Here is a 10,178-nt window from a genome sequence, read left to right on the forward strand (position 1 = left end):
CTGTTCGAGCTCCTCGTGGGAGCACGAGGTGGCGCCGATACAGTCAATGTAGCGGAGTGGCCCCAAGAAGACTTTCCACATCAAGCAGATGTTCACCTGCACATCTGCCAATGTGGTATACTGCATCCGCTGTACCCGGTGTGGCTTCCTCTGCATCGGGGAAACCAAGCGGAGGCTCGGGGACCGCCTTGCAGAACACCTACGCTCGGTTCGCAATAAACAACTGCACTTCCCAGTCTCGAACCATTTCAACTCCCCCTCCCATTCCTCAGACGACATGTCCATCCTGGGCCTCCTGCAGTGCCACAACGATGCCACCCGACGGTTGCAGGAACAGCAACTCATATTCCACTTGGGAACCCTGCAGCCCAATGGTATCAATGTGGATTTCACAAGTTTCAAAATCTCCCCTTCCCCTACCGCATCCCAAAACCAGTCCAGCTCGTCCCTGCCTCCCTAACCTGTTCTTCCTCCCACCTATCCCCTCCTCCCACCTCAAGCCACACCTCCCATCTCCTACCGACTAACCTCATCCCGCCCCCTTGACCTGTCCGTCCTCCCTGGACTGACGTATCCTCTCCCTAACTCCCCACCTACACTCGCCTTTACTGGCCCCATCCCCGCCTCTTCGACCTGTTTGTTTCTTCTCCACCTATCCTCTCCTCTATCCATCTTCTATCCGCCTCCCACTCTCTCCCTATTTATTTCAGAACCCCCTTCCCCTCCCCCTTTTCTGATGAAGGGTCTAGGCCCGAAACGTCAGCCTCTCTGCTCCTATGATGCTGCTTGGCCTGCTGTGTTCATCCAGCCCTGCACCTTGTTGTCTTAAATTTTGTTTTGCTGTGTTTTCAGATCTTTCTAACTGTATTCTATATTTAGATAACTTGTTTATTTTATTTCTTGTGTGATAAACCTCTACTGTTGTTGAAGTAACTCTGTAGCTTTTTGTGACTATGTTTCAGTTCCTGACTGCCACATTAATTAAAAAGAAAGCATGATCTACCAACGTCAATTTCAATCTGGGATCTGAATAGACTAGTGGTACCATTGGCTGGGATCCTAACCAATGTGACTTTTGACTGGGATTTGAAGTAATTGAATTTGAGGGATCCATGTCTTTTTGAAAGAAACGAGCATTATTGATATTCTGGACGTGATGTGTGTTGTGATGCAATTTATTAGATGGATTGGATTATTAAAATGTCTTTGACAGTTACTAAGAGTTTTCTGGGAGTACAGAACCAAGACCTGGGTGTTATCACTTGAAAAACAAAGTATAATGGAGACCACTCAAATATCAGAAATGAGGAGGGGATAGCGGTCCATCTGGTAGTTAATTTCAGTATTGTAACGAAATTTGGAGTGGCTTACAAGGTTCAAGTGACATGTCACTGGCGTAGAAAAACAAAAATACTAAAACATTTTTTATAGCCCAAAATCGCATTTTGAAAAGTGTATGCTAAAAAGTATTCATGTCATACATATCAGTCAGTGAGGAAACTCCAGCTATCAATTAAAAATGTGCTTTAATCCCAATACCAGCTTTCAAAGAACTGGTTATCAGAAACTTAACGAATTGTTGAGGAACGCTACCTAAAATCAGGAATGGGAATTGTATCTTTTAATTACAGGTGGCAAACAAGATTTCCTAATGCAATGCCATTAGGAAAACTGGCTGTGAAAATGGTAGTGGGAAAATTAGTTCAGTTTTCTTTTTAGGTAATCCAGGTCATGGATTACCTAAAGAAATGCAGTCAGAGCAAGGTTCAAATTCTGTGTCTCTCATATTGAAAGAACTGGAGGCCTGTGACCAGCGACCAGCGGTGTTTCACGGAATCTGTATTGGGCCCACTTTTGTTTGTCATTTGTATAAATGATTTTGGTGAGAATATAGGAAGCATGGTTAGTAAGTTTACAGATGACCAAAATTGGTTATGTAATGGACAGTAAAGAAGGTTATCTAAGATTACAAAGAGATCTTAATCAATTGGGTCAATGGGCTGAGGAGTGGCAGATGGAGTTTAATTTGAATAAATGTGAGGTATTGCATTTTGGCATTACAAACGAGGGCAGGACTTATACAATTAATGATAGGGCCCTCGGTAGTGTTGTAGAACAGATCTAGGGGTTCAGGTACATAATTCTTTGAAATTTGCATCATGGGTAGACAGGGTGGCTAAAAAGTCATTTAGCACTCTTGCCTTCATTGTTCACTCCTTTGAATATAGGAGTTGGATCGTCATATTGAGGTTGCACAGGATGTTAGTGACATCTCTTCTGGAGTAGTGTGTGCAGTTCTGGTCACCCTGCTACAGGAAGGATATTAAGGTGGAGAGCATTTGGAAGATGTTGCCAGGAATGGAGGAATTGAGTTGTAAGGAGGGGCTGGATACACTGGGACATTTTTCACAGGAGCACAGGAGATTAAGGGGTGACAATATAGAAGTCTATAAAATCATGAGGGGCATAGAGAAGGGTCTTTTTCTTATGGTGGGGGAGTTCCAAAACCAGGGGACACATTTTAAGGTGAGAGGAGAAAGATTTAAAAAAGGACATGAGGGGCAACTTTGTTCATATGCGGAATGAACTCCCAGAGGAAGTGGTAGATGCAGGTACAGGTACAATGCTTAATAAAAGTCATTTGGATAAGTTTGTGAATAGAAAAGATTTGGAGGGATATGGGCCGAGTGCAGGCAGGCAAGACTAGTTCAGTTTGGGAACATGGTCAGTGTGAACTGGTTGGACTTGAAGGCTCTGTTTCTGTGCTGTATGATTCTATGACTCTAAGTGATGACTGAGTTGGGAATTGAGCAATTTATATCTTCTGCTCATCACCCATATCATCTGCCTATCAGCTACAATCTCAAGGTGATTTGGGAAGATGAAATGAATCGTTAAAGACCCTAAGAGCATGATTAGAGTTTAAAGTCACAAACATACTTATATTTATAACCGTTCCCTGATTACTGTTTGCCATTCAGGATGCTCCTAATGAGTACACAGGATTCAGTCCTTTTGAAGAGATATATGGACACAAGGTGGGAGAGCTGCTTAAGTTAGAGTCCGAGATGTACAACACGGAAATGGTCTCTTTGGTCCAACTTGTCCACGCTGGCCAGATATCCTAAATTAATCTTGTCCCATTTGCCAGCACATTGTACATATCCATCTAAACCTTTCATATACCTATCCAGATGCCTTTTAAATGTTGCAACTGGACTAGCCTCCGCCAGTTCCTCTGGCAGCTCATTCCATACATGCACCACTCTCTGCGTGAAACAACTGCCCCTTAGGCCCCTTTTAAACCTTTCCCCTCTCACCTTAGACCTATGCCCTCCAGTCTTGGACGCCCTACCGCGGGGGAAAGACCTTGCCTATTCACTCTATCCATGCCCCTCATGATTTTATAAACCTCGAAGGTCACCCCTCAGTCTCTGACGCTCCAGAGAAAACCAGCCCCAGCCTATTCAGCCTCTCCCTATATTTCAAACCTGGCAACATCCTTGTAAATCTTTTCTGGACACTTTCAAGATTCACCACATCCTTCCTATAGCAAGGAGACCAGAATTGAATGCAGTATTCCAAAAGTGGCTGAACCAATGTCCTGTAAAGCTGCAGCACGACCTCCCAACTCCTACACTGAATGCACAGACCAATAAAGCCGAACATACCAAACTCCACCTTCACTATCCAATCTACCTGCGACTGTACTTTCAAGGAACCATTAACCTGCTCTCCAAGGTCTCTTTGTTCAGCAACGTGCCCCAGGACCTTACCATTAAGTGTATAAGTCCTGCTCTGATTTGCCCTAACAAAATGTAGCACCTCACATTTATCTAGATTAAACTCCTTGACCCGTTTGATCAAGGTCCCGTTGTACTCTGAGGTAACCTTTGCTGTCAAATTAATTTGGAAAAATTGGTAAACTAATGCAGAGAGACTACACTTCTAGCCAAAGTTGGAGAGAAACTAACCAAACCCTGTGAGTTGGCTAAAAAAGCTTTTGGAAGTGTGCTTAGCAGACAGTGAAAATGAGGAGAAAAGACCAAGGTTGCTGGAGATGCCATTTAATATTGTCACTTGTCCCAAGGGATCCCATAAAAGCCAGATTTACTGGACCTTTGTCAAATCAAAAAGAAAGTCCAAGTCTATCAAGTGAGTACTCCAGACAGGAGTAAAAATCAGAGAATGTGTTATGTAAGAGTTATGACCGGGAGACAGCTGAAGTAATTTGTTTACGCAGAGAAGTGAAATAGTGAGTGAAATAAAAATGAGAACAAGAATGAATTAGAAACTGAAACATTTAAAATGTTGATCCTCCAGCAGTCAAATAAATAAGAGATGCTTAAGAGTTAGACATTCTTGACTTAGAGAAAACTGTTGAAATAGCCTTTGTAAGTCATTAAGTCCAGAAGGACCATATAGGAGCAGAATTAGGCCATTTGGCCCATTGAGTCTGCTCCACCATTTACAACTGATATATTTCTCAACACCATTCTCCTGACTGCCCGCCCACCCCCCATAACCCTTGATCACTTGCTAATTAAGAATCTATCTATCTCTGTCTTAAGTACACTCCATGAACTGGCCTCCACAACTTCTGCGATAATGGCTTCCTCTTAATCTCAATTTGAAAGAGTAGCCCTTTCATTCTGAGCCTATGCCCTTCAGTCCTAGTCTCCCCTACTAGTGGAAACATCTGTTCCATGTCCCCTCTATCCAGACCTTTCAGTATTCTGTAATTTTCAATGAGATCCCTCCTCATCCTCCTAAAATCTATTGAGTACAGCCCCAGAGGCCTCCACTGCTCCTCATGTGACAAGTCCCTTCACCCCTGGTGTAATTCATGTAAACCTCTTCTGGACCGCTCCAAAGCCAAAATAACCTTCCTTGGATACGGAGCCCAAAACTGTTCACAATATTCCATATGTGGTCTTGCCAGACGCTTATACAGCCTCAACAGTACATCTCAGCTCTTGCATTCTAGTCCTTTTGAAATTAATTATTGCCAACATTGCAATTGCTTTTCTAACTGCCAACTGAAGCTGCAGTCTTAACCTTTAAGAGAATCCTAAACTAGAACTCCCAAGTCCCTTTTGTGTTTCAGATTTCTGAAGCCGGCTTTTCCCTGTTTAGAAAATAGTCTACGTCTCTTTTCTTTCTATCAAAATGCATTACTTTACATTTTTCCATGTTGTATTCCATCTGCCACTTTGCCCACTCTCCTAGCCTGTCCAAGTCCTTCCGCAGCTTCCCTATTTCCTTCACACTACCTGTCCTTGCACCTTTACCAAAGGCTGAGTCATTATGGCTTTGAGAAGGGGTTGTCGGGGATCAATGTTGGGACCACAACTATCCATGCTATACATTTCAGCCTGGGACGTTGACTTTCCTTCTCCTCAGATGCTGTTTGACCTGCTGTGCTTTTCCGGCTTCACATCTGTTGACTCTGAGTTCCAGCATCTGCGGTCCTTACTGTCTCCAAAGATTGATTAACAATCTTGTTGTGCAGTGTCCTTGGAGAAGAGCAACTATTATATCATAAAATTCTTTAATAAGATGGAGACTGAAGTAATCAAGTTTGAAATGAGGGTACTGAATCTAAATTACAGAAACTATGAGGCTCAAATTAGCAGGATGGATTGGGGACCCTTACTAAAGGGGTGGATAGTGGGAAGCAATAGTTCCTACTTTAAAAACAAGTGCATGAATTTACAATAATTATTCATTTCTATCTGGCGCAAGAATAAAAGAGGAAAGGTGACTCGACATAGCTCTCAAAAGAAATTAGGGATCATATTAGATACGAGGAGCAGATTTTTAAAATTTACCAAAAAAATGCAAGCTGAAGATTAGGAGTATTGTAGAATTCTGTAAAAGAAGTCAAAAGTTTGATCAAGAAGCAGAAAATAGAGTATGGGAGTAGCATAGAAACTGACTATAAATGTATCTATAAATATTTGAAGAGAAAAAGATTGAAGAAGACAAATGTAGGTCCCCAACGATCAGAAGCTGGAGAAAGTATAATTGCGAGCAGAGAATGGTAGAAGATTTGAATGTAAACTTTGGTCCTTCCTCCTAGAAATGAGGGAACCAGGCATTTAATGAGAGGCCAGAAACGAAGGAAATCGGAATTAGTTAAAAAAAAAAAAAAAAGATGCTGGGGAAATTAGTGAGTTAAAGGGCCAACACATCATCAGGGCCTGATAAACCTACATCCCAGAGTACTGAAGAAAGTAGCCCTGGAAATATTAGATGCATTAGTGGTCATCTTTCAAAACTCTGTCGGCCCTGGAGTAGTTCCTACATATTGAAGGATGACAGATGTAACCTCAGTATTTTAAAAGGGAAAGAAGAAGGAACCGCAGACCAGTTAGCCGAATATTAGCAGTGAGGAAAATGCTAACATCTATTATAAAAGCCATGATGACACAACATTTGGAAAGCATTAATAGGAATTGAACAAGCCAGCATGGGTTTACTAAAGGAAGACAGGGGAGGCAATGGCCTAGTGGTATCATTGCTGGACTGTTAATCCAGAGACCCAGGTAATGTCCTGAGGCCTGGGTTCGAATCCTGCCAAGCAGATGGTGGAATTTGAATTCAGTAAATGTCTGGAATGAAGAATCTAGTGATGACCATGAATCCATTGCCGATTGTTGGAAAAACCCATCTGGTTCACTAATGTCCTTTAGGGAAGGAAATTGCCATCCTTACCTGGTCTGGCCTACATGTGACTCTAGACCCACAGCAATGTGGTTGACTCTGAACTGCACTCTTGGCAATTAGGGATGTGTAATAAATGCTGCCTAGCCAGTGGTGCCCTGATCCCGTGAATGAATGAATGAAAGAAAAGAATCATGCTGAATCTATTGGGAGTATTTTTGAGCATGTAACTTGTATAATAGATCAGGGAGAACCAGTGGTCTTGATGTATTTGGATTTTCAGAAGAATTTGACCAGGATCCTCATAAGCTTAGTCAGCACAGTCAAAGCACTTGGGATAGGAGTTAATATGTTGGCGTGGTTCAAGAGTTTATTGACAGACAGGAAACATTGCAGGACTAAATGAGTCCTTTTTTTGAGCGACAGACAGTGACAAATGGGGTACTGCCATGATGAGTGCTTGGGGCCCAGCTGTTCACAATATAGATCAATGATCTAGATGAGTGAACCAGATACAACATTTTCAAGTTTGCTGATGACATGAAACTGGTCTAGTTTGAGTTGTGTGGAGGATGCAAAGAGACTTCAAGGTGGTTTAAACAAGTCGATTGACTGTGCACACACATGGAAAATGTAGTTCAATGGTTAAATATGAAGTTTTACACTTTGGGGTGAAAACCAGATAGTAATATTATTTAAGTGGTGGATGCGTGGATGTACAAAGGAATCTGGGTTTCCATGTACACCAGTCAATGGAAGTAGACGGGCAAGTGCAGCAAGCCATTACGAAGGGAAATGGTATATTGGCCTTCATTGCAAGAGGATGAGCACTTGAAATATCATAACATTCAAGACTATGGCCAAGTGCTAGAGTGTGGCATTAGTGTAGATATAATGTAACTTTGGTGTGCAGACTTGATTGGCTGACTAGCCGCTTCTGTACTGTATGATTCTGTGTTCAGAATTCAGGATGTCTCATTACAGTTATACAAGGTTTTGGTAAGACCACCCTTGGAGTATTGTGTGGTTGTGGCCTCTCTGTCTCTTTCCCTGTCTCCCTGTCCTCTCTGTCTGCCCCCTTACTGTCCAACCCCCGGTCCGGTTCCCCCCACACCCGCGTGCTGTGGAGGGAATGCATCAGGTTTGTTATGCTGATACCAGGGAATGCAGGAGTATCGTATGAGGAGTGATTGGTTCCTGTTTTCACTAGAATTTTGAATTATTAGTAGGATATGATTGAAATCTTGAAATTTCTATCAGTGCTGAAGAGACTAAATGCAGGGAGGATGTTTTCCATTGTTTGGGAGTGTTGAAACAGGGTACACAGTACCAGGATGCAGGGTAGACCATTTTAGAACAGATGAAAATTTTTTCGCTGCAGTTTTCTATCAGAAGGCTATGGAGGCCAAGTCACTAAATATATTCAGGAAAGAGATAATGTTTTAGATTTAAAAGGCATCAAAGGGTATGGTGAGAAGGCAGGATTATGGCATTAGGACAGAAATCAGCCATAATTACATTGAATAGCAGAGAGGCTTGAAGGGCCGAATGATCTCCTCCTCGTTTCTGTTTCTGTGTCACTTCTATAACAGGGATGCTGAAATGATGTTTTCCCTTTAAGTCCCTTCAGGATCTTCTATGACTCAAGAAGATTACCTCATTATTCTTAAACCCCAGTGGATATATACCCAGCTGGTCCAACCTTTCCTCATAACGTATGTCCACAACCTAACCTCCTTTACAAATATCAGTCAAGTGAACTTTCTCTGAACTGTTCCCAACTCCTGTTCTTCCTTCCTTACGTAGGGAGACCATAGCAATATTACATATTACACCCAATAATACTCCTGATGTGGTGTCACCAACACTTTGTAAAATTGTAGTAAAACATCCCTGTTTTCATATTCAACTTCCTTTGCAATAAACAGCATTTCATTTGCCTTCCTAATGACTTACTGTATCTGCATCCTAAGTTGGTGATTCATATACAAGAACATCCAGATCCTTCACTACCTCATTTCTGCTATCTGTCTCTATTTAAATATTATGCTGATTTTCCATTCTTCCTGCCAGAGTAGACTGGTTCATACTTTTCCACATTGTACTCCATCTGTCAGATTGTTTGCCTGCTCACTAGCCTATCTACTGCTCTTTGCAGACTTCCTAACCTCTTCACCACTTACTTTTCTATCTCTCGACATTTCAGCAAATTTAGCAACCATACTTTTGTTATCAAGTAATTGAAATAAATTGTAAATAATTAAGGTCCCAGCACTGAGCCCTGAGGAACCTCACTTGTCACATTTCCCAACCTAAAAATGACCCATTCACATGCACATTCTACTACTTAGCCAATCTTCTATCCATGCTGTAACATCCTTTTATATTGGATTCCAGCATTTTCCCTGTGATTGATATTAGGTTAATTGATCTATAGTTTTCTACTTTCTGCCACCTTCCTTTCTTGAATAAAGGGCTCTCATGCTCTTTTTCAATCTGTTGAACCTTTCCAGAATCGAAAGAATTTTCCTTATCTCAGCACCCGCTTTTTAAACAGTCTAGCATGAAGTGTGGAGAACTTGTCAGCTGAGTTTCAATAGTTTTCTCAATACCCTTTCCCTGATCATTGTACATATTAAGTTCCTTTCACATTCTGATTCAGAAGTGTTTCTGGGATGTCGTTTCTAACCTATACAATGAAGACAAATGCGAAATATCTGTTCAGTTCATCTGCCATTTTCTTGTTTCCCAATAATTTCCTAGACACATTTTTACAGACTAGTGCTCATTCACTTTTTCTTTTTAGCTACCTGTAGGAAACTCTTCCTGTCTGTTTTAATATTTATAGTTGGTTTCTTTCATTCTCTAATTTCTCCTTATTAAGCTTTTAAACATACTTTGTTCTTTAAATTCTGTCCGTTCTGACCTACCATTTTTCTTTGTGGAATTATACACCTTTCCTTCTCTCACCAAATTGGAATCTCAGAACTGATAAAGTACAAAACACAAACTTGGAATCAGTGAACTGATCCATATTCAAGAATTTAGCAGCCAACCTAAATGAGAGTGCCACTACCGTTGCAGACTTCATTTAGCAAGTATGTAGAAGACAGCGTACTAAAGAAGTTAATCGGAATGTTTACCAACTGGAAACCATGGATGAGCTGGGAGATCCATTGCCTACTGAAATCTAGGTGTGTGGTGTTCAAGTCATACGATCCTGACCTTTTACAGGGAATCCAGATACAACCTCCATAAGGCCATTGGAGATGCCAACCGGTCTAAGCTAGAGAACCAAACTAACCACATGGACACCTGCCGTTTATAGCAATGCCGACATGACACAACGGGCTACAGTGCAAAGCAGAAAAAAATAGCAAACAAAGATATATCCCTGCCTGATGTTCTCGATGCTTTATATGCTCATTTCAAACAGAAAGTCAGTGAAACAGTATCACCTGCCCCAACAGCCTCGGATGAACCTGTTCCCTCAGTCACCACTGCAGACATCA

The 10,178-nt window shown here is 41.7% G+C and overlaps 1 protein-coding gene across 1 annotated transcript in view; it reads left to right on the plus strand.

Moving 5' to 3' along the window:
• The window catches only part of LOC109910718 (endoribonuclease Dicer-like), a 58,292-nt gene that overhangs the window by 18,015 nt on the left and 30,099 nt on the right, over positions 1-10,178 (plus strand). The window lies entirely within an intron of this gene.

The sequence above is a fragment of the Rhincodon typus genome, chromosome 8, assembly GCF_021869965.1.
Source record: "Rhincodon typus isolate 14 chromosome 8, sRhiTyp1.1, whole genome shotgun sequence".
NCBI classification, from domain to species: Eukaryota; Metazoa; Chordata; class Chondrichthyes; order Orectolobiformes; family Rhincodontidae; genus Rhincodon; species Rhincodon typus.